At 37.1% G+C, this 24521-nt stretch overlaps 1 long non-coding RNA gene and 1 pseudogene across 1 annotated transcript in view; both read right to left on the bottom strand.

Moving 5' to 3' along the window:
* Window positions 1–7668: 7668 nt before the first annotated feature.
* The window catches only part of LOC144381915 (uncharacterized), a 34890-nt gene continuing 18037 nt past the window's right edge, over window positions 7669–24521 (bottom strand). Inside the window, exon 2 of the long non-coding RNA XR_013448112.1 lies at window positions 7669–7888. This is a non-coding gene — a long non-coding RNA (uncharacterized LOC144381915). The remainder of the gene's footprint in view (window positions 7889–24521) is intronic.
* Window positions 22338–23581, bottom strand: LOC118555132 (large ribosomal subunit protein uL30 pseudogene; annotated as a pseudogene).

The raw sequence follows: 24521 nt of genomic DNA, 5'->3' as shown, positions 1-24521 counted from the left end.
CTTACCTTAAAGCTTCCCTAATTTTGTTGTTGGGGGAGACATTGCTTTGGGAAAGATCCCTGGTGTTTTCCTTTACTTGTTGCAAGTAAAACCCTTCCTTTTCCTATTTTTTGCCTTGGTTGTGTCTTTTAGCTTGACACCAACTAAAAGGCGAACCCAGGTTCTGATAACACTCTCAACAGTGGAAAAAAAAAATCAATGAAATCAAACCACATTTGACATCAATCAAATGTCCAACAAATATTGTTTTCATAACTTATAACAGGATCTGAGCTCTTAAATTTGGCCAGTCATAAACTGGATTGGATTTTTGCAAACACAAATGACATTTATATAGAAAGATAATAAAAGAATAATTATTTCAGTCATGAAAATTAGATTGGACAGTTTTAAGGAGACTAAAAATGAAAATGGTATTTTACAAAAAGTGGAAGATCTTCAATTAAGCCACCAAACAACTGGCTCTAGAATACAAGACCTCTCAAACAATATCAAAGACCAGTAAGTTCAAATATTGAAAAATTATAAACTTTTTTTTGCTTTAGATTAGTCATACAAAATGAGACCCTGTATATCCATGCCAAAGAATGAAGCTGGACCCTTATCTCACACCATACACAAAAGTAACTCAAGATGGATCATAGACTTAAATGCAGGACATAAAAATATAAAACTCTTAGAAGAAAACATAAGAGTAAATTTTTATAACTGGGTTAGGCAAAGCCTTCTTAGATATGATAACAAACACATAAGCAACAAGAGAAAAACAGATAAATCAGACTTCAGCAAAATTAAAAACTTCTTTGCTTCAAAAGACACCATCACAAAAGAGAAAAAATAACCCACAGAAAGGGAGAAAATATTTGCAAATAATATATCTAGTGAGGGACTTATAATATATAAAGAACTCTTATAATAAATAATAAAAAGATAAAGAGCCAAATTTTAAAATGGGCAAAGGCTCTGAGTGGCCATTTCTCCAAAGAATATATACAAATGATCAATACGCACATGAAAAGATGCTTGACATGTTTAGTCACCAGGGAAATGCAAATCAAAACCACAATGAAATATCATTTCACATCCCCTAGAACGGTAATCATTAAAAGGACAGATTACAAGTGTTGGGGAGGATATAGAGAAATTAGACCCTTCATACATTGCATACATGGTGGGAATGTAAAATGATGCAGCTTCTTTGGAAAACAGTTTGAGAGCTCCTCAGATGTTAAACATAGTTACCATATGACCCCACAATTCCAGTCCTGGGTATATCCCCAAGAGAAATTAACATATACATCCATTTAAAAACATGTACATTGATGTTTATAATAGCATTATTTCTAATAGCTAAAAAGAAACAACCCAAGTGTCCATCAACTGGTGAGTGCATAAATAAAATGTGGTACATATCCATATACTAGAATATTCAACCATAAAAAGGAATGAAGTACTAATACATGTAACAACATGGATAAGCCTTGAAAACATGATGTTAACTGAAAGAAGCCAGTCAGAGAAGACCACATGTTCAATTATTTCATTTATATGAAATGAACAGATTAGGCAAATCTATAGAAACAAATTAGATGAATGGTTGCCAGGGCCTGGGAGGAGGTAAGAATGTGTAGTGACTGCTAATGAGTATGGAGTTTCTTTTGGGGATGATGAAACGCTCAAACATTAGGCAATTGCGATGGTTGCGCAATTCTGCAAATTTACTAAAAACCATTACATTGTGCATTTTAAAAGTGTGAATGTGAAGGTACATGAATTATATCTCAATAAAGCCATAAAGGAAAAGAAAGAGAGAAAGAGAGAGAGAAGGGGAGGAAAAGAAAAGGGATGGAAGAGAGGAGGGTAGTGTAGAGAAGAAGAGAGAAAAGAAGATGAAAAAATGAGAAGAACAGGAGCTGCACATGTGGGTTTTCCCCTCAATAAGGAATAAAGAATAAAGGGAGGGATAGAGAGATTTGAACACAACTTCAGAATGAAAGACAATACATCAATAGAAAAAAAGAGAGGAGGGATTAAACAGACCATTGCCATGGATTATAAATTGAATCTAAAGTTTTTTTGGAGAGATGAAAGTAAAATACTACAATTCTTCCTACTGAATAATTTTATTACCATGTGATGATTTCTATTATATAGCTGTGTAGAGATTGGGTCATGTAGGGCTCTGCCTTTTATTGAGTTTATATTATAACAGAGGTTTGTACCAAGAGAACACAGGAGAAAATACTTGATTTGACAAGCAGTTTTGGGAATTTCACCAAAGGTGACATCTGAGCTGCCTCTCACAGGTTGACTAATAATCAGATGGGGATCCAAGAGGCAGGGTATTATATGTAGAGGGATCAGTTTATGGAGAGGCATGTTGGTATGAAAGAGCATGGCATAGAAGAGAAATATGAGGGCGAGGGGCAGAGAAGTCTCATGGGGTTAGGAAGTAAATGTTCTTTTCTATTATGGAATGATGTTTTAAATTTATCCTATAAATAACAAGCCAGGGTAGGTGTAATTAATACTGGGGAGCTCGGTCCAGATTTCCTCTTCCATGCCCATGCATCCATTCCCACACTGTTATGATATTAGCTCCTGATAGGTCTCAGCTGCCCCTCTTTTGAAATTGCCTTAGCTGTGGGGAACTGCCTCACCCAATGACAGGCTCTTGCAGGGATATACACTCAACTCTCCTGCCTCAATTTGGGATAACTCTGAAGGACCATCCCAGCTCCAGAGCTTTCTGTAGAATTGGCTGAGATTTCAGTTCCAACCACATTGAGTCAGCTTCTTCTGCCCAACACTATCTTCCTTACTTCCTTAGAAGTGTATTTCCTAAGCATGCTCCCCAATAAACAGTCTGCATACAATTCCCCATTTCCAGAGAGCCCAATCCAAGATATGGTATACATTATGCAACATCAACAGTTAAAAGGTAACAAAGAGAAACCAACCAGGAAAGGAGACTTAAGAATATCAGTGTAAGAGAGAATGGAGAACAAGAAAAGAATAATAATGTCAAAGTCAATGGAAAAATCATTTTAAAAGGAAGGAGTGGTCACCAGTGTTGGGTGTTACTGAAAATAATCAGACTTTTTATCTTCTCAATTGCCTTTCGATTTTTAAAGATTTTATTTATTTATTTGTGAGACAGAGCATGAGCCTGCGAGAGCAAGAGCAGGGGGAGGGGCAGTGGGAGAGGGAAAAGCAAACTCCCCACCTAGCACCGAGCCCAATGAGCCCCAATGAGCCCCAGTGTGGGACTCCATCTCCCGATCCTAAGATCACAACCTGAGCTGAAATCAAGACCTGAGCTGAAATCAAGAGTTGGATGCCCAACCAACTGAGCCAGCCAGGCGCTGCCCCCCGCCTTTTGATTTTTAGATTGATGATTGGCTTTTATAGATAAGTCTTGATCATTTTTTTCCTCCTATAAAGTTAAAATATAAATAAGCCTGCTCCGGGGCGCCTGGGTGGCTCAGTCGTTAAGCGTCTGCCTACGGCTCAGGTCATGACCTCGGGTTCCTGGGATCAAGTCCCACATCGGGCTCCCTGCTCAGCGGAAAGCCTGCTTCTCCCTCTCCCACTCCCTCTGCTTGTGTTCCCTCTCTCTGTCAAATAAATAAAATTTTTTTTAAAAATAAAAATAAATAAATAAATAAGCCTGCTCCTATAGAAATTAAAATTGATCATAAAGACAATGAAGAACTGACTTAAGAACTTAGGAAAAAGAATAATGTTAAGAAAGTGTAAAGGAAATGAATTGGAGCTTAGTGTTTGGCATAGAATAAGCACTATGTGTATTAGCTTTATTTTTATTTATCTTTCCTAACAGTGTGTTCATCTTAGAGCATTTTCCACTTGACAGCATCAGTTGATGTTTTAAACCTGGGGAAAAAATGTGAACAGGTGGATGAGGATTATATATGGAAAACATTTCTCTTGATTTTCTTTTATTCATCGATTCACTTAACATGTACAGTGATTTTGAAAAATGATTCTAAAGTCAGAATGTCTGGATCTGAAACCCAGTACTGGCACTTACTAGTTGTGTAGCTAGGGACATATTATATAATTGCTCTGAATTTCAGTTTCTTCACCTATAAAATCAGAATACTAAGAGTACCTATTTTGTAGGATTGTTGTGAAGAATACCTTACTTACACGTGAAAGAAATTCTGAACAGTGCCTGGTACATAGTAATAGCTCAATGAATATTTGTTAGAATTATTATTTATATAGCTAATGAGCTTCAATGATGAATGCCAGGGACTCTGTTAGGTTCTGGCAGTATAAAATTAAATAGTGCTTACTTTTAAGGAAATGAGTATCTAGATGGAAAATAGATATGTAAATAATTATGATAATACAGAGTACTAAGTACTAATATAGATAAGGAAAACTTGCTTTGAGATACAAACAAAAAGGGAATTTAGGACACGATAAGGGTTTGTTTTTTTTTTCATTTTATTTCTAAGTAATCTCTAACTCCAATGTGGAGCTCCAACCCCAACCCTGAGACCAAGAGCCCCATGCTCCACCAACTAGCCAGCCAGGTGCTCCATGATAAGGCATTTAAACTTGATTTATAAGGGACTAGGAAACTTGGAAGGTTTCAAGCAAGGAAGCAGAATTTCTAGACCTATGTTTGGGAGAAATACCTCTAGAAGCAATGTAGAGAATACATTAAAGGAGAAGACATGAATTTTGTGATTATTGTAGTACAGCAGACAAGAGAGGCTTACAGACCTAAACCAACACAGAGGAAATAGGGATGGAGAAGAAACGTGCTGGGGAGCACAACCAGGGCACCCACCTAATGACTGTTAGATGAGGCTGTAAGAGAGAAGTGTGAATCAACGAGGGTGACAAGGTCTCTAGGTTGGGTGACATCTCAGATAATGGTACTATTAATCAAGAGTATAGCAGAAAAACATGCTTAGGGGAGAAGGTTCTGTAGTATTTACAGGTGTTTTCATTGAGGTGCTTATGGTGTATCTAGGCAAGTATTTGAAGTACAAGTCCAGAGATCAGAAGACCATTATGTATTTAAGATTTATCAATAGTGGGGTGCCTGGGTGGCTCAGTCGGTTAAGCATCTGCCTTTGGCTCAGGTCATGATCTCGAGGCCCTAGGATCAAGCCCCTACATCAGGCTCCCAGCTCAGTGGGGAGCCTGCTTCTCCCTCTCCCTCTGCCCCATGCCACCACCCAGCCCCCGCCCCTGCTCGCGCTCTCTATCTCAAATAAATAAATAAAACCTTTTAAAAAAAAGATTTATCAATAGTGTCTAAAATTGAAGGAGCAGATGAGACTGATCAAAAAAGAATTTGGTGGGGAAATTTATAAGAATTAAAACATGACAAGGTACACAGGCACGCCTTTAAATGGACTAGCCATTAGATCCTCTTGAATTAGTTTTTCCCAAAAAGACCTTAGGATAGTGTTGGCACTTTTATTCAAGGCATAGTGAATTACCTTTCTTCCATTATCTAGTACCACAGTGGTATACTTATAATTCAGTCTAAGTACTTGATATAGTCTTGCCAAATTATTATACACACTATTGGCCTTCCTTTTATGTTTATTACAGTGATACAATAACAGCTAACACATTAGCAATTATTCTATTAACTCACTTAATTATTATAATACTCTATGATGTAAATATGATTAAAAAATGAAAACGTTCTTAAAGATTATGACACCATATTTATTATCTTATTTCATCACAATATTAGAGGTCAATAGTTATAATTAAAGCAATTTTTATGTGACAGGTATAATGACAATGATACCCACCATTGTTTCGAAACCACACAAGTGAAGCACAAAAGTACCTATGATTAAAACATAGCAAGTGGACTCTAGTTCTAATCATTACTTTATAAACTTGAAGAGTACTTGATGAGGAAGAAAGTACCGAAGTGGGTTCCTGAGAACTATAAAACTTTTAGCCAAAATTCACTCTATCAACAACTTATCCAACAAACATGCATGGAATATTGACATTGTGAAGATACTCACTAGACAGGATGATAAAGATGAATACAGAGAAGTCACATCAAATCAGCCTGACCTCAGAACCCAACCACTTCAACCTTTATGTCCATGGTATTTCTAATCTTTATCCTTATAATTACAAACAAGCCATTGTAATGTAATATAAGCTATAATATATACATAGAGTCTTAATATGAAAACAAAATGAGGGATGCCTGGGCGGCTCATTCGTTAAGCATCTGCCTTCGGCTCAGGTCATGATCCCAGGGTCCTGGGATCAAGCCCTGCATCTGGCTTCCTGCTCAGTGGGAAGCCTGCTTCTCCCTCTACCACTCCCCCTGCTTGTGTTCCCTCTCTCGCTGTGTATCTCTCTGTCAAATAAATAAATAAAATCTTTTAAAAAAAAAAGAAAAAATGAAATAAACCCTGCAGACAACAGGAAAACTTCAGAATTCTCCCCTGTGGACTTATGGTGCAGGAAATGGAGGCTTAACTAAGGTGGAAAAGCTGAAGAAAGATCTAACCTCTTTTACACAGAGACCGCAATCAAATGTACTCCACAGCTGAAATCATAAGTTTTCTCAGATAACCTATAAGTAACGAATTTGCTTTCCCTAATATTAATCTTGCTATCCTGGTCCAGGGCACACCGTTCTTCTTTAGCTAGTTGTTAGCCTCTCAACTTGTCCAGGGACAACAAAGAAGATTCATTGTCCTACTGTTAGTTATGGTTCTTGTTTTAATAAACTCCACCTTATTTTTTTTTTTCCAATGACAACCAGTGTATGATTGATTATCTCCCTCGTACCTAAGTAAACTCAGCTGTTTGGTTTATTTTGTTTGTTTTCCAGCTGTGTTTTTTTTGTTGTTGTTGCTGTTGTTTTTTTGACAGATAGAGACACAGCGAGAGAGGGAACACAAGCAGGGGGAGTGGGAGAGGGAGAAGCAGGCCTCCCGCTGAGCAGGGAGCCCCATGTGGGGCTCGATCCCAGGACCCTGGGATCATGACCTGAGCCGAAGGCAGATGCTTAACCACTGAGCCACCCAGGCGCCCCTCCAGCTCTGTTTTTAAGCCAACTAAATGACTCAGAGCTATCAGAAGCCTACTGAGTCATCAGAAACATGCAGCCTAAGCAAGTACCTCATCCAGATCCTGCAAGTCCTATCTTATCTTTTCTCACTTCTCCTGTGAGTGTTATTGCTCAGGGATCAAACTTGCTGGCTCTTGCATGCCTGAACCTGGGTCCGATTTTCGTCCAGAGCTGCTGTTAAAATAATGTTGGGCAGCTGTTTTCATGGTGGTCTCACAGTTATCAGGAGAGTGGGGCATTTGGTTGTTCCTTTATGTGTCTTGTTTGCTTGTCTGTCTTAGAGATTCTGCTATCTCCTGATACCTGTTTGCTACTGGATCATGAGGTAATCGTCAAACTTGGCTGCTCTGACCCTCGGAGTTGAAAACTACCCGTTACATCCTATCTCCCTGATTTGTTAACTTTTCCAACTGCTGCCAGAACGTCATGTTGTTTGTCTTCTGCTCTATATTTTCTTTTGTCAGTTCTTTGTAGGTCTTTGTATTGAAAGAAAGAGAAAAGCCCTTTCCTTTCTTTAGAAAAGACAGATAGGTACATTATCTATTACTGTATAACAAACCACCCAAAACTTAGTGGATTGAAACAACAATTTATTATTTCTCCACATTTTTGTCAAGGTTCTTCTGCTGATCTCACCAAGGTTCACTCGTGCAGTTTCAATCATCTGTGACTTCAACTGGGCCTGGATGGTCTAAGACAACTTCTCAATCATGTCTAGGGTCTCAGCAGGGACGACTGGACTCCTAGGCCAGCTGGGCCTCTCTCTGTGCGTTTCATGCTGGCTTCACACTGTGGCAGGAGTGTTCAGAGAGGGTAAGACTCAATGCACAAATGCTTATCAAGCCACTGCTTGTGGGGATTTGCTGATATCTATCAGGAACAATTCACACAGCCAAGTCCAGTGTCAATGTGGAAGAGATACGTAAGACATACAGAGAAGTGTGAATGAGAGGGATAAGATGAGGAAATTAGTCTTTTATAACACTCTGCTTATATTGGTAGCTCTTTCTGTAGCTGGACTGATTTCCTTTCATTATCTCTCTTTCTCTTTTGGGAACTTTTCAAGATTAGTTGATGATAAAGATCTATTGCTTGTGCACACTATAGGGATATTCAGTACAAAATGACCTATCTTCAAAGGGAAGAAAACATGGAAAAATTAAAACTGGTTTTGTATAGCTTGCAAAATAGAGCTGGGCTTCTAAAATAGCTTTGCTTTTTGTGCATTCTAATTTTGTGAACGAGCTTGAATGTCATTGGAATGAGAATGACTGCTTCTGGCTTCTCTGGGGCACTGTGACATTCTGAGAAAACTCAAGGATTCAACGTGCATGGCTTTTGTTTTATTTTGTTTTGGTTCCTTCCTCTTGGAAAAGAAATAAGAAAGTCCCATGGAAATATACACAAATGAGCCAAGTAAAGATGTGAGGGAGAGCTTTGGGTAAACTACAATGAGGTGTTACAAAATCCCACAGTAGAACTTATAAGTTGACCCTGTCTGGAAGGTACCCTCCAAAAAGCACATAATAAAATATGAGGAAAAGCAACCTTACATTCTTCCAGAGTTCTCTTCCTTGCCCAGGGGTTTATAAGATTTGTCTACTAAATATGAAATATTTTCTAAACAAACAATGGCACATTTTTGTCTATTTCTCAAGAAAATTTTAAAATTTAATTATAAAGTCTTAAAATTTAAAGAAATTCCTGTTCTAGTTGACTTATAAAGACTAATAAAACTATTCAATAATCTTTAGGAAGCAGACTAATGCTTTCAGTGTGCTGACAATTTATAAAAGCTTCAGAGGCTCGCTGATACTCTGTAACACAATGGAAGAGAAGAAAAGAGTATAAAGTAGAGGAGGAAGTGGAGAAGAAATTGGAGGAGAAGGAAGAGGAGGAGAAGGAGTTGCTTAACTGTAAATTAAATTAATGGTCTTGGTTACAAAGTTTCAAGAGAAGAGCCAGAGAAATACCAGTGGTTATCAAGCTGGAAAACAGTGGGGAGAAAATTATTTTAAAAAACAGTACCTTTAAACAAATGTTTTAAAGTTTAAATAGTCGTATAAGTACAGGGGAAATAATTTAAGGGTAAATTTAGGTTATATTTCTATCAAGGTGAATCCTTGGACAAATTAATGCATTTTGTAATTTGGGTTTAAAAATAGTTATATGTTCTCCCTGATTTTAATATAGTGTGAAACATGTTAGCATAATATTATTTTCTCATGGAAAGCCTAATTAATTCTAACTTTCTCGATTTCCTATACTGATTTTTTACTTCCATATTTAAATGTTTAAAGTTATAAACATATAAAACCATGGTTCAACTATCTTTTGAAAGATTTACTCTTATAAACTTCAGACAACCACAAATCATACAGTCCTAGTATCTCTGCTCATACTACCTATAAAAATTTTTAAATATCGTAGTTCTCTGAAGAATTAGACTGTGTTTAAGTTCAACTTCAAACAAGATTTCCAAAATCCCTGAGAACATAGACTAGTGTATAAATTAATTTAATTAAGTTAAAATAATCTTAGACTACCTGCATAATTCCTAAGTAGATCTAAATTCATAAAATATAGAAAACAAAAATAAGCAAACATATACATATGTATATCTCTTATTTATATACATTCTACATTGGTCATTAGCTAATAGTTTAAAAGAGATATGCAAATAACTTTAGGTCATGCTAGTATACATGGTCATGTTTGCACTTAATACTTTACAAATATAAAAGAGATGTAGAAGGGTACTCATAGAATATAAGCAACTTTCATTGGAGTCCTGCCAGGGCGAAATGCTGGTCTATGATAGCTCATTCTCAGTTACCTACTTCCTAGTTCTTCTGTGACTGAGAATTCAGAAGTTAGTTGCTTTGGTTAAAGATGTAGCTAAAATGGGTGATATACTCATTACAAAGAGATATGAATATAAAGAGGATGAACGTATTTTATCCATTTGTTTATCAGGGAAACTTTTAAAATTTTATTAAGATGATGAATTAAACATAATATATACAATATCTTACATATTAATAAGGCAAGTATATCTTAAAGCTAAAGTTATAAGTGTTAAATTTGTCATTTAACCATGTGTATTTAAGTATGTTTCCAAAAATGTACATATAAAGGTAATAAATTAGTAAACAAAAATATTTTTTTAAAGATTGTATTTATTTATTTGAGAGAGATGAGTGAGCAAGAGAGCACAAGCCAGGGGCAGGGAGGCAGAGGGAGAAGCAGGCTCCTTGCCGTGCAGGAAGCCTGACTCGGGGCTCAGTCCCAGGACCCTGGGATCACGACCTGAGCCAAAGGCAGATGCTTAACCAACTGAGCCACCCAAGCACCCCTAAAGAAAAATATTTTTTAAAGTGGTAATAATTCAGATACCTGGTCTCTGACTATATTTTCTGTGTTTTTCCCCATCTTCACTGGGCTATAATTGACATACATTATCATATAAGTTTAAGGTATGCAACGTGTTGATTTGGTAAACATATATTGCAAAATGATTACCACCATCATGTTAGCTAACACCTCCATCATGTCAAATAATACAAATTTCTTTTTGTGGTGAGAACATTTAAGATCTACTCTCTTACCAACTTTCAAGTACATAATAAAGTATTACTAACTCTAATCACCATGTTATACATTAGATCCTCAGAACTTATTCATCTTATAAGTGGAAGTTTGTACTCTTTTTTTTTTTGAAAATGATTTTTTACTTATTTGTTTGAGAGAGAGCACAGAAGGAGAGTGAGAGGGAGAAGCAGACTCCCCACTGAGCAGGGAGCCCGATGTGGGGCTCGATCCCAGGAGCTGAAGGAAGACACTTAACCGACTGAGCCACCCAGGCAACCCAAAGGAAGTTTGTACTCTGTAAACAGCATCTCCCCATTTCCTCCAACCCCCAGGCCCTGTAGTCTCTGTAGAGAAACACCACAGTCTCTGTTTCTGTGAGTTCACCTTTTTTTAGATCACACATGGAAGTGATATCATGCAATATATATCTTTCTCTGACTGACTTCACTTAGTATAATACCTTCAAGTTCCATCTCTATTGTTACAAATGGTAGGATTTCCTTTTTCTTCATGGCTAAAAAATATTCATATATGTCTATATGAATACATCTTTTATATCCATTCACCTGTTGACAGGTACTTAAGTTGTTTCCACATCTTGGCTATAGTGAATAAGACTGCGATGAACATGGGAGTACAGACATCTGTTTGAGATCCTGTTTTCATTAAATTGGACATATACCCAGAAGTGGGATTACTGGCTCCTATGGTAGTCTTATTCTTAATTTTTTGAAAAACCTCCATACTGTTTCCCATAGTGGCTGCACCAATTTACAGTCTTACCAATAGTGCACAAGGTTTCCCTTTTCTTCACAACACTTAACTGCTGTCTTTGCAATGACAGCCATTCTAACAGGTGTGAGGTGACACCTCATTGTGGGTTTGATTTGCGTTTCCCTGATGATTAGTGATGTTTGGCACCTTTTCATGTACCCGCCGGGCATTTGTGTGACTTCTTTGGGAAAATGTTTATTCAGTTCTTCCGCCCATTTTTTAATCAAAATGGTTTTTTATTCAGTTGTGTAAGTTCTTTATATATATTTGGATATTAACCCCTTATCAGATTTATGGTTTCTAGATATTTTCTCCCATTCCATAGGTTGTCTTTTTGTTTTGTTTATGGTTTCCTTCACTGTGTAGAAGTTTTTTTAGTTTGATATAGTAACACTATTTTTGCTTTTGTTGCCTTAGCTTTTGGTGTCAAATCCAAAGACCAATGTTAAGGAGCTTACCACCTATGTTTTGTTCTAGGAATTATATGGTTTCAGTATGTTCAAATATTAACCCATTTTCGCTTGATTTTTGTATATGGTGTAAGACAGGGCTCCAGTTTCATTCTTTTACAAGTGACTACCCAGTTTCCCAAACACCATTTGTTGAAGAGACTTTCTCCCATAGTATATTCTCCTTTGTTGTAAATTAATTGACCATATAAGTGTGGGTTTATTTCCAGGCTCTCCATTCTGTTCCATTGATCAATGTGTCTGCTTTTATTCCAATGCCATATTGTTTTGATTATTATAATTTTGTAATATATTTGAAATCAGGAAGTATGATACCTCCAGATTTGTTCTTTCTTAAGATTGCTTTGGCTATGCAGAGTCTTTTGTGGTGCCATACAAATTTGAGTATTGTTTGTTTTATTTCTGTGGAAAAATTCCTTTGGAATTTTAATAGGGATTATGTTGAATCTATAGATTACTTTGCATTGTATGGATATTTTATGATATCAATTTTCCAATACAGGAGCACAGAATTATCTTTCCATTTATTTGTGTCTTCTTCAATTTATTTCATCAATGTCTCATAGTTTTCATTGTATAAACATTTTGCCTCCTTGGTTAAATTTACTCCTAAGTATTTTATTTTTTTTGATGCTTTGTAAATGGGATTATTTTCTTAGTTTCTCTTCTCAATAGATCATTGTTAGTGCATAAAAACACAACTGATTTCCATGTATTGATTTTGTATCTGTAATCTTTACTAAATTCTGGTAGAGTTTTTAAGATTTTCTATATATAATTGTATCAGGAAAACTTGGTTCAGTTTGCTTTCACACAAAACACACTTCTAATCACAAATATATATATGGTAAGTCTAGCTAAAGGTTTGTCTATTTTGATTATCTTTTCAAAAAAAAGAACAGCTCTTGGGACTCCTGGGTGGCTCAGTCAGTTAAGTGTCTGCCTTCGGCTCAGGTCATGATCCCAGAGTCCTGGGATCGAGTCCCATATCGGGCTCCTTGCTCAGCAAGGAGCCTGCTTCTCCCTCTGCCTGCCATTCTCCTTGCTTGTGTTCTCTTCCCCCAACCCTGACAAATAAATAAAGGAAATCGTTAAAAATAAAATATGAAAAAAAAAGAACAGCTCTTAATTTCATTGATCTTTTCTATTATCTTTGTCTCTATTCCATTTATTTCTACTCTGTCTTTGCTATTTCCTTCCTTCTACCAACTTGGGCTTAGTTTTTTCTTTTCTATTCCTTGAGGTGTAAAAGCTAGGTTGTTTATTTGAAATCTTTCTTTTATCTTAATGTAGGCATTTATTGCCATTAACTTCTCTCTTAACAACTGCTTTTGCTACATCCCCTAATTTTGGTATGTTCCATTTGTTCTGTCATCTGTCTCAATATATTTCTGGGGATTTCTCTTTTGACTTATTCTTTGATCCATTGGTTGTTCAGTAGCATGTGGTTTGAAATCCACATACTCATGAATTTTCCAGGTTTTTTCTTATAATTGATTTCTAGTTTCATACCCTTGTATTTGGAAAAAATGCTTGATTTGATTTCAATCTTCTTAAATTTATGGAGACTTCTTTTGTGTCCTAATATATAATCCACCCTGGAGAATGTTCCATGTGCACTTGAGAAGAATGTGTATTCTGTTGCTGTTGGATGGAATGTTCTGTAAAAGTCTGTTAAGTCCACCTGGTCTAACATGTAATTTAAGACCTATGTTTCTTCATTGATTTGCTATCTGGATGATCTATCCATTGTTGAAAGTGGGATACTGAATTCTCCTACTATTGTTATATTGCTATTTCTCCATTCAGATCTGTTTTATTTGCTTTATATTTTTAAGTGCTCCTATGTTGTGCACATAATTATTTACAAATGTTATATCCTCTTGATGAATTGGCCCATTTATCATTATATAATGACCTTTTTGGTCTCTTGTCTGATGTAAGTATAGCTATCCCTGCTTTCTTTTGGTTTCCATTCACATGGAATATCTTTTTCCATTCTTTCAGTTTCAGTCTATGTGTGTTCTTAAAGGTGAAATTTGTCTTATTTTTTTAATCCATCAGCCACTGAATTGGAGAATTTCATCCATTTACATTTAAAGTAATTACTGATATAGATTTTTAAAAAGATTTTATTTTTATATAATCTCTACACCCAACATGGGGCTCAAATTTACAACCCCAAGATCAAGAGTCGAACACTCTGCCAACTGAGCCCAGACAGGCACCCAGTAAATATAGACTTACTATTGCCATTTTGTTCATTGATTTTTGGTTGTTCTATAATCCTTTTGTTCCTTTCTTTCCTTCTTCCTTTATGATTTGATGATTTTCTAAGCCGTGTGTTTGGATTTCTTACTCTTTATCTTTTGTGTGTACACTATAGGTTTTAGTTTTGTGGTTGCCATAAGGCTTACATAAAGCATCTAACATTTATAACAGTCTATTTTAAGCTGATAACTACTTAACTTTGAACACATACAAAAGTTTACATTGTTACAGTCTATACCCCCTCCACATTTTTTTAAAAGATTTTTTATTTATTTATTTGACAGACAGAGAGTACAAGCAGGGGGGAGCAGCAGGGAGAGAGAGAAGCGGACCCCCTGCTAAGCAGAGAATCCTATGTGGGGCTCGATCCCAGGACTCTGGGATCATGACCTGAGCTGAAGGCAGACGCTTAACGACTGAGCCACCCAGGTGCCCTTACCCCTCCCCATTTTACGCTTTCAATGTCACAATTTAATCTTTTTACTTTGTGTATCTATTAACAAATTATTGTAGTTAGTTATTTTTAATGCTTTTGTATTTTAAGCTTCATTCTAAGTTGTAAGTCATTTACCCACCATGAGTATTAGAGTATTCTGAATTTAACTATATATTTACCTTTACCAGTTTTATACTTTCAAATGTTTTCCTGTTACTAATTAGCATCCTTTCATTTCAGCTTGAAGAACTCACTGTAACATTTCTTATGAGGCTGTAAGTGGTGATGAACTCCTTCAGCTTTTGCATGTCTGGAAAACTTTTCCTTTCCTTCAATTTTGAAGCACAACTTTGCCAGATAGAGTATTTTTGGTTGGCAGTTTGGGTTCTTTTCTTAGCACTTTGAATATATCAGGCCACTTCTTTAAGGCCTGCAAAGTTACAGCTAAAAAATTTACTGATAGTCTTGGGGGTTCCCTTGTATGTAACAAGTTGTTTTCCTCTTGCTGCTTTTAACATTCTCTCCTTGTTTTTTGTTTTTGATGATTATAATGTGTCTCAGTGTGGTTCTCTTTGGATTAATCTTTTTTGCAACCCCTATGCTTGAGAGAGTCTTAAAAGTCGGGGTGCTAGATGTGGGGTTCCAACCCATTACTCCTCAGGGAGAAACTAGGACTTCCTTCCTAATATATGGCACTGTGCCAGGGGTAAGTTTTATGGAGAGTGTGTCTCAGTCTTTCCTACCTGTTTTGACGTGGGTATTTTCTTGCTCACCTGAAGTGTGGGCGTCACTTTGCTAGTTTCTGGATTTCTCTCAGAGGCAATTGCTCCATGTGTAGCTGTTCATTCAGTATGTCTGTGGGATGAGGGGAATTCAGAGCCTCCCATGTTGCCTTCTTTAAATGCTATCCCACAATTTTCTGTGCTTTTGTTACCCTCCTGAATGACTTTTAAGTAAAAGTTCACTTCTGCAAAAGCTGTTTTTAACAATTATTACTTGCTTTTAATATTTTTACTCTAAACTGAGAGGTTTTTTTTTTTTAAAGATTTTATTTATTTATTTATTTATTTATTTGACAGAGAGAGAGACAGCGAGAGAGGGAACACAAGCAGGAGGAGTGGGAGAGGGAGAAGCAGGCTTCCCACAGAGCAGGGAGCCCGATGCGGGGCTTGATCCCAGGACCCTGGGACCATGACCCGAGCCAAAGGCAGACGCTTAATGACTGAGCCACCCAAATGCCCCTAAACTGAGGGTTTTAAGGACTCTGAAATTTAATGTGTCTTTGCCTTATGAACATAGGCAAATCAATCAATCAGTAACACTAAGATTTGCAGTGCCTGTGATATTGTCTTAAATAGAAGTTATAGATATTTCATAACACATTAAGTTGTTGTAGAGAGCTTGAAATATTTTTTAGGATCATGCTATTTTGAAAGTACAATAGTTATTAGACATGAAGCTATATCAAAAGTGATTGTAGTCTTTCTGTCAAAAGATGACCCACAATGTTGCTGAGATCTATTGGGCAACTTTGTGGCTAGCACTTGCTCAGCAGCAAAATGGTGACATCACATGTTTTTACAACAGTGACCCTGATATCTCTATAACTGCTTATTGACTAATGACATAAAATGTTACTATTTGGCAAAGATGGGCAGTTCACATGAGTGATCCCTAACCCCTAAGAAAGCATGGCTTTATGTAACAGCAATAGGTGTGCACCCTATATGTATAGACCAGACAAGTTTGAACACATCTGGCAAGTAAGGTAACTTTTTAAGTGTTATTATTTCTACTTATTACCTAGAATAAAATTACTGGTAAGGGATTGTACAGTATCACAGGTCATACAAGGTGTTGAATTTCTATGAATAACTGGGAGGAAGGTGTTAAAGCAGCTAGTCAGCCTTCCATTCACTTCCTTCAAAAAGGGGATAGGGAATGGAGATCCCTGGGGGAAACAAAAGAAAGTCGGTGGTACAATCTAATCTGTCAACTGGTCCTCCAAGTCAATAGACTAATGATATTTGCTAGATGGAAGAGAACTTGTCCTTAGCAGAATATTCCTGATAAGGCCTAAAGTACATAGAATCAGGATCTATGAGGCATGTCTTCTTGGAGAATGTCACATAAACTATACAACTCAGTAAGATATAAAATAGAGATGCTTCAAAGCTGAAACACCAACCATGAGCAGCCCCACAAACCTCATTTAGGGCCCTTCTCTATTCTGAGGAAGAGCTGCATGTTTCAAGTGGGAACAAAAGACATGGGGAGCCTTGGAGTGTCTTAGTGTCCCCAAATCTCTCTGCTTCTTCTGAACCTCTAGATTGTATCCTTGAAATTATTTAGTAAAGCTTGACACAAAGTAACATCTGTGGCTTGTGTTAAGTCTTTATTTATCAATTAAATCCTGTATGTTAGCTCAGTAGCAGTGGTTCTTTTTTTTTTTTTTCAGATTTTTTAAATTTAAATTCAATTAATTAACATATAATGTATTATTGGTTTCAGAGGGTCTGTGATTCATAAGTCTTATATAATACCCAGTGTTCATTACATCACATGCCCTCCTTAATGTCCGTCACCCAGTTACTCCATCCTTCCAGCAACCCTCAGTTTGTTTCCTATGATTAAGAGTCTCTTATGGTTTGTCTTCCTCTCTGGTTTCATCTTGTTTCATGTTTTCCTCTCTTCCCCTATGATCCTCTGCCTTGTTTCTTAAATTCCACGTATTAGTGACGTCATATGATAATTGTCTTTCTCTGACTGACTGATTTCGCTTAGCAAAATACCCTCTAGTTACATCTATGTCGTTGCAAATGGAAAGATTTCATTTTTGATGGCTGCATAATATTCCACTATATGTATATGTGTGTGTGTGTATATATATATATATATATATATATATATATACACACACACACATATATACACACACATACACATATATATGTGTATATATATACACACACATATATATATACACACACACATATATATATACCATATCTTCTTTATCCATTCATCTGTCAATAGACATCTGGGCTCTTTCCATAGTTTGGCTATTGTGGACATTGCTGCTATAAACATTGGGGTGCACATGCCCCTTCGGATCACTACATTTGTATCTTTGGGGTAAATACCCAGTAGTGCAATTGCTGGGTTGTAGGGTAGTTCAGAGGTTCTTTCTTTTGGTTTTTTTTACTCTTTTTTGGTATTCTGTCTATGTTATGTAATATTATAAGGGACACACATGTGTATTATACAAATAGCACTTATGGATTTTTTGTCATGAGACTGTTACATATTTTTTAAATAATTATGTGAGTAAGCAAATGCTATCAGACATGAGAACATTATTTTAGGAAAGCACAGAATACCACAAGACAACACACGAAACAATTGTCAAATTCCAGAAGGACAGGTCAATATAATTGGTTTTCTTTTAAATTCCATGCATTTCATGTATGCATTTAAACATATTCTTGTTAGAAAAGGTCTGGAGACTTCACTGAGTTGCCACAAAAGGTCTATGACTCAAAAAAGTTGAGAATTCCTGCTTTAAGTCAAGACTAATTATTTCTTGCCTGTAGGCATATATGCCCTACACACACATCTTAGTATAACGAAAATTCCTCTGACTACTCTTTTAGATACTGCTTTTGCCAAATTCAAACTACAAATTGGAAATAATAAAACTGTCAAGATGTCCTTTCTACTTCAACTATTTTTGATGTCTCCCAGACAGCCACTGATAATACTAAAATTTGTTTTTTCGCCATATAAAAGGAATAATGTTAAAATAATTCAATATATTTGCCATATTTTAATTAGTTCAATAACTATGGCATAGTAACTATAACAAATAATCCAGACACCCTTTCTTGGGAGACAGGTGCCAACAAGGCATTTGCCATCTTAAATATATAGCCCCTGAATATTTGAGCATTCCTCACTATGCTAAACTCTGTACCTAAAGATGTGGTTGTGCTTTAGGGATACTTTTTTAAAAACTAGGAATTCATTATAAGCACATTACCTACCTGAGCACTTCCCTGGGCCCTATAGCTAAGAATTATCCACCTTATTTACATGTTGTTGCAAAGGCACCTAATTTAATTGAAACCTCCACAAATGTTGTTCTAGGTTAACCTCTCACCCTAGGCGTCTCTTGTGGGAGAAGCCTTTTCACTCTAAACAATATTCAACTCTTGTTGGCCAACCAAATTACTACTTAAAAAATTTTTTTTGTCTGCTTCCCTCATAACTGACAAATGCTATCCAAATCTAAATCCAGCTGCTTTATTTTCCCTTCCTGAAAAAGGTAAATCTCATGACTAACAGTTATTAAAAATCCAAGCATGCAATGTCCTGACTCTACTGATGTTTCTCCAGACAAAAATATGATACTTTTGGTGATGGCTCTTAACTTAGAATTTATAAAAGTCTATGTTATGCTGCATATGCTATTCTTTCTAACAATCTGTGATTAAAACTTCTTCATACCATAGTTCATTCTGCTCAGATAGCTGAACTGATAGCTTTAACACAACTATGCCAACTTGCTAAAGGTTTAATAGTTAACATCTATGCTAATAAATATGCCTTCAAGTTGTTTATGATTTTGGTAGGCCATTGAAACAAACTCAGAAACCCCATTCAAAAATGGAAAATAAATTAATAAGTTACTAGAGTTAATTCAACATCTGAAGGGAATCTCAGTTGTTAAGACTGAGGTTCACACATAAGATAACTTTTAAGCTAAAGGTAACGACCTAAGCTACTACTCTGTGAAACCAACAGCCCACACTGATTTGTACATTATTAGCATCTAAAAGATAGCTGCCCAATCTCAGAAGGATTTATGCAAATCAAACAACGATTCTATCACCATAGAAGAAAAAAAGATATTGGTTATCTCAATCTCCATCATGCATGACAAGATGGACTTGGCATTTCACAGAAGGCAACTTGGTGATGCCTAAGTCCACCATCAGAACTTCTGTTTTCCTGTTAAATGAAAGCACCCATAATAGTAGGATGAATTGGACAAAACATTTCAAAAGTATTAGAATATACTACCTGACAGGCTCAATTAGTGACAAAACCTTATTTTATTTGCAATTCTAACCCAAGAAACAACTATAAAGGTAGAATAAACCTCAAGGACCATCTAAACATTTAGAAGTGGATAACATCCAGATGCCTAAATTAAAACTTTAAGTATATTTTAGAAATAATCTGAAATTTTCTCATTGGTTTATATTTTCTCTTGCCAAAAGATTAATCCTGCAGTTGTTGCAATAAAAATGTTCATGGGATCTGCGTTCCTTACATAAGGAATATATTCAATGCCCTGTAGAAATAGAGGAACTCACTTTACAGGTTAAAAACTTAAGGAATTATATAAGGTTCTCCCTTTTAAACAGAACTTCGGGGCGCCTGGGTGGCTCAATCGGTTAAGCGTCGCCTTCGGCTCAAGTAATGATCCCAGGGTCCTGAGATTGAGCCCCGCATCGGGCTCCCTGCTCAGCGAGGAGTCTGCTTCTCCCTCTGCCTGCCACTTCCCCTGCTTGTTCTCTTTCTTTCTCTCTCTCTCTTTATATTTATTATATAAATAAATAAAATCTTTAAAAAAAAACAGAACTTCTTTGTCTATATAAGACAAGCCCTGGAAAGATAACCTAATATTGCTTTAAAATCAAAACTGTTCAAATTTTCAGAGAAATTTAATATTCTATATTACATTCTAAATTGTCAGACACTGTCAAAAACCAGTATCACATACACAATTATATAACCAATGGATGCAAGCCACACATTTCAAGAGACACCATCAGAACACAACCCTGTGTAGAGTATGCTTTCATTTGTGCCCCGCCCCCCCCACCAAAAAATACTAACTCCAAACTCCATTTTACAGATCAGGATACTGAGAAACAGATATGTGTTGAATATCTGAAAGGATACACAAGAAACTGGTGGTAATGGTGGCTGCTTCAGGGGACTGGAAGTAAGTGCTTAAATGAAAGGAAAAATTAATTCTTTCTGTTGTATTGTTTGAAGTTTTTTATCATGTGAATGTATTACTATGTGATTATCACAAAGAAAATGTGATGTAACTGATGGAAACACCCAATGGTCACCACCAGAAGATGGAATATGGGAGCATATGGAGATGTTTCCACAAAGCAGAAGATAAACAAGCATGCTTCCAGACTGAAGTCCCTCCAAAAGCCTGGAAGCATCATTGTTGTCTCTTGCTTTGGATAATGGCTTCATTAGTTCCTATATACTTTGCCATTTGTGAAACTTTGAATCCTCTGAGTGTCTTTTGCCATTTTTCTGCCATATTGTGGTCCCATTGAGACAACAGGAATTACCTAATAGAAAAAAACAAGTTATTTTAATAGTCTAGGTAAGAGATAGTAAGCTATATTGGGGAAGTGGCACTGGGGCTAATAAGATCATGAGACCGTGACCTTAGCCGAAACCAAGAGTTGGACCCTTAACCAACTGTGCCACCCAGGCACCCCTTAAACATAATCTTTTAAATTAAATTTCCTATCCAATTTGTTCCTCTGTTTTCTCTTGAGGGCTTGCTCACTGGCAGGTAAAATACTGTCAATCAGGTAATGCTTCCTTAAATTTCATTTCTACTGGGGCACCTGGGTGGCTCAGTCAGTTGAGCATCTAACTCTTGATTTCGGCTCAGGTCATTATTTCAGGGTTGTGAGATGGAGCCCCGCGTCCAGCTCTGTGCTCAGCAGGGAGTCTGTTTGAGTTCTCTCTCTCTTTCCCTCTCCCTTTGCCCCTCCCCCCACTCTCTCTCTCTCAAATAAATAAATAAAATCTAAAAATTTTCATTTCTATTGATCTCCCAGTCCTTAATCTTGACCCAGTCTCCTTTTTGAATCCCAAGCCTGGTAGTTGGATTCCCTATACCTTAGGGCACTGTATTGATTACCTGCCTATGATCTATTCTCTCTACATCTAGTTTCCCATCTGGCTTTTCAAATACACTCCAACAAACTTTGCTCCAAAACCTGCTACTCTACCTGTCTCCTGGGGCAGCCCCTAGAGTTTCTCACCTTTAACTAGATAGCCTCATCCATTGTAGGACAAAAATGAGATCCTATGTCAAACCATCATTGCTGCCCCAACTTAGGAAGTGGTGGCTGAGATAGAGTCCTTTAATCCCTGGAAGCCAATATTTGGGAAATCTTGCCAATCTGAATAATGAAAGTTTCTCTAACTCTCTTGCTTTCAGAATCCCGATGTCATTATAAATCCTCCCCACTATATTCCCCACACTCCCAACACACACACACACACACACACACACACACACACACACACCCTTTTGCTGACACTCAGCCTTAACTGCTTGAGCAGTTTCTTCACTGTCTTGAGAACAGAGATAGAATCTCAAACATACCAGGAACTTCCCTAAACTCTCTACAAATCACCTCACCCTCCACATTCATAGATGAGCAAAAGGGTCTATGCTGCATCTCAGTAAACAGTAAAAGCTACAGATCTCTTTATTGAAGGTTAAACTATCAGGAGAAAAAAAAAAACACCAGCAAACCTATATAAAAATGTACAGCAAGAGATGAGAGCAATGTTCTGATGTCTAAGAAAGAAGAGGATAAAATCACACAACTAGTTTCTCTGCCAAAAACAAAAGAAAATATTAGAAAATATTTACTTTGTGTTCTCAAGAATATTTAGAGGACACTGGATTAATTAAACAAGAGTAATCGGATAAGAAGATGCCGGGGCAATGAAGTTTCTGTTAACTCATAGAGCATGTTTATGCAAATTACAAAAAAAAAAAAAGTGTCCCTTCCTCCCCTGCACCAGGTTGCAGATCTTAATTAGCAGAACCCAGGCTGAATTTTAGCCTCCAGACCCACCTTTAGCTACAGGCAGTTTTTTTTCCATTTGAGAGTAGTCATTTATTAACTGACCAGATTACAAAAATAATCAAAAATAATCGTGGATGAACCTTAGTTCATCCTTCTAATAAGCCTATTGATCTGGTCTTCCCTGTTGCCAGCATCTCTACCTTCTAAAAGATGGGTGGTCTTTTTCTTCATTCCCCCTCGTGGAGAAGATAATTTGAAGGGCCATAAAAAGTTGTTTGCTTCTTTGAAACATTTTCCAACAGTATAGATCTCGTGAATCAGATCCTCCATGCAGATGATGCCATATTTACCAAGAGATCAGGCAGTCAACGTGTTATATCTGTCAGGGCAATTAGCTTCTTGTTGGTTTTGCCATAACCACGCTTGTAGATCAGTTCATTCACCGACCTCTGGTTTGGGTCCCCCCAAGCTATATACGGTTCCACAATCCTTAGCATGTTAACTGAAGCCTCGTTGAGCTTAACAAAGGTGCCATTGAAGATCTGGCGAAGGCGAAGAAGCTGCAACACCCTTCGAACCTTTGGGCTTACACCATTGATACCTCTGATCCTGATGATGAATGCCAATTTGGGTTCCGCAGGTAGCTTCTTCATATATAAGCTTCCTCCTTGCCTTTTGAAGCATCTTTTGAGCAAACTTCTTCCTCAGACGCTTGATCTTCAACTCTTCGAAATTCCTTTGCTTCTTCTTAAGGGTTTCTGGCTCAGCAGGAACCTTCTTTTTCTTCTCTTCTGCACCCTCCATGGTTCCAGCCAGAAAAGAGCTAGCTAAAGGCATTTTTGCAAAGAAAAATTTTTGCACTGGGATGGCAACCAATGGTATTTGGAGGTGGGGCCTTTGGGAGATAATGAGATTTAGATGCGGTCCTGGGACCCCCATAATGGGATTAGTGTCCTTATAAGAAGAGGAGAAAAGGGAGCACCTGGGTGGCTCAGTTGGTTAAGCCTCTGACTCTTGATTTAAGCTTAGGTCATGATCTCAGGGCCGTGGGTTCAAGCCCTGAGTTGGGCTCCACGCTCAGTGGGGTGTCTGCTTGAGATTCTCTCCCACTCCTCCCTCTCCCTCTGCCCCTCACCCTACATGCTCTCTCTCTAAAATAAATAAATAAATCTTTTAAAAAAAAAAAAAGAAGAGGAGAAAAGGTCATGCTGGGACATAACAAGAAGGTGGTTGTCTGCAAGTGAGGAAGTATCACCAAAACCCAACCGTGCTGACACCCTGATCTCAGACTTCCTAGGCTCCAGAACTATGAGAAAATAAATGTCTGTTATTTAAACCACTCAATCTGTGGTATTTTGTTATAGCAGCCTGAGTTAAAACAGCTTATAGCCACCTAGTTGGGGATCAGAACTGGTCTCTCGTTTTCTCAGGGAACAAACACTGAGGGGATGGTCCAACACTAGGGATTCAAGCGAAGGTAAGAAATTCAGCTCCACGGACAGAGGACATGTTAGGATTTCTACCCATACACAATGAAAGCAATTAGGTCATACTTCAATGCCAACTTCTAGACATTCAGAGACAAGGTATAGACAGATTATCTTTAGCCTCCACAATCAGGCAAAGGGATAACTCCAAATATATCTCTAGGCTTTGTTCTCAAAGACTTTTCTTTCTTTTCTTTTTCTTTTCTTTCTTTCTTTCTTTTTCTTTCTTTCTTTCTTTCTTTCTCTCTCTTTCTCTTTCTTTCTTTTTTCCTTTCTTTGAAAGAGAGAGAGAGCATGAGGGGGTAGGGGGGCAGAGGGAAAGGGAGAAGCAGACTCCCTGCTGAATGCGGGGCTAGATTCCAGGACCCTGGGATCATGACCTGAGCTGAAGGCAGATGCTTCCTGATGGAGCCACCCAGGTGCCCTCCATGTGCACTTTAATACAAAAATTTATTTTCTCTATTTGTTGTACACAAATGTATATATGATCATACTTGCTAATTTTGTTGTTAATCTATTTTA

Source organism: Halichoerus grypus, chromosome 5 (genome assembly GCF_964656455.1).
Source record: "Halichoerus grypus chromosome 5, mHalGry1.hap1.1, whole genome shotgun sequence".
Lineage (NCBI taxonomy): Eukaryota > Metazoa > Chordata > Mammalia > Carnivora > Phocidae > Halichoerus > Halichoerus grypus.
The sequence above is the reverse complement of the archived record's forward strand: the minus strand, read 5'-3'. Positions and strand labels throughout refer to the sequence as shown.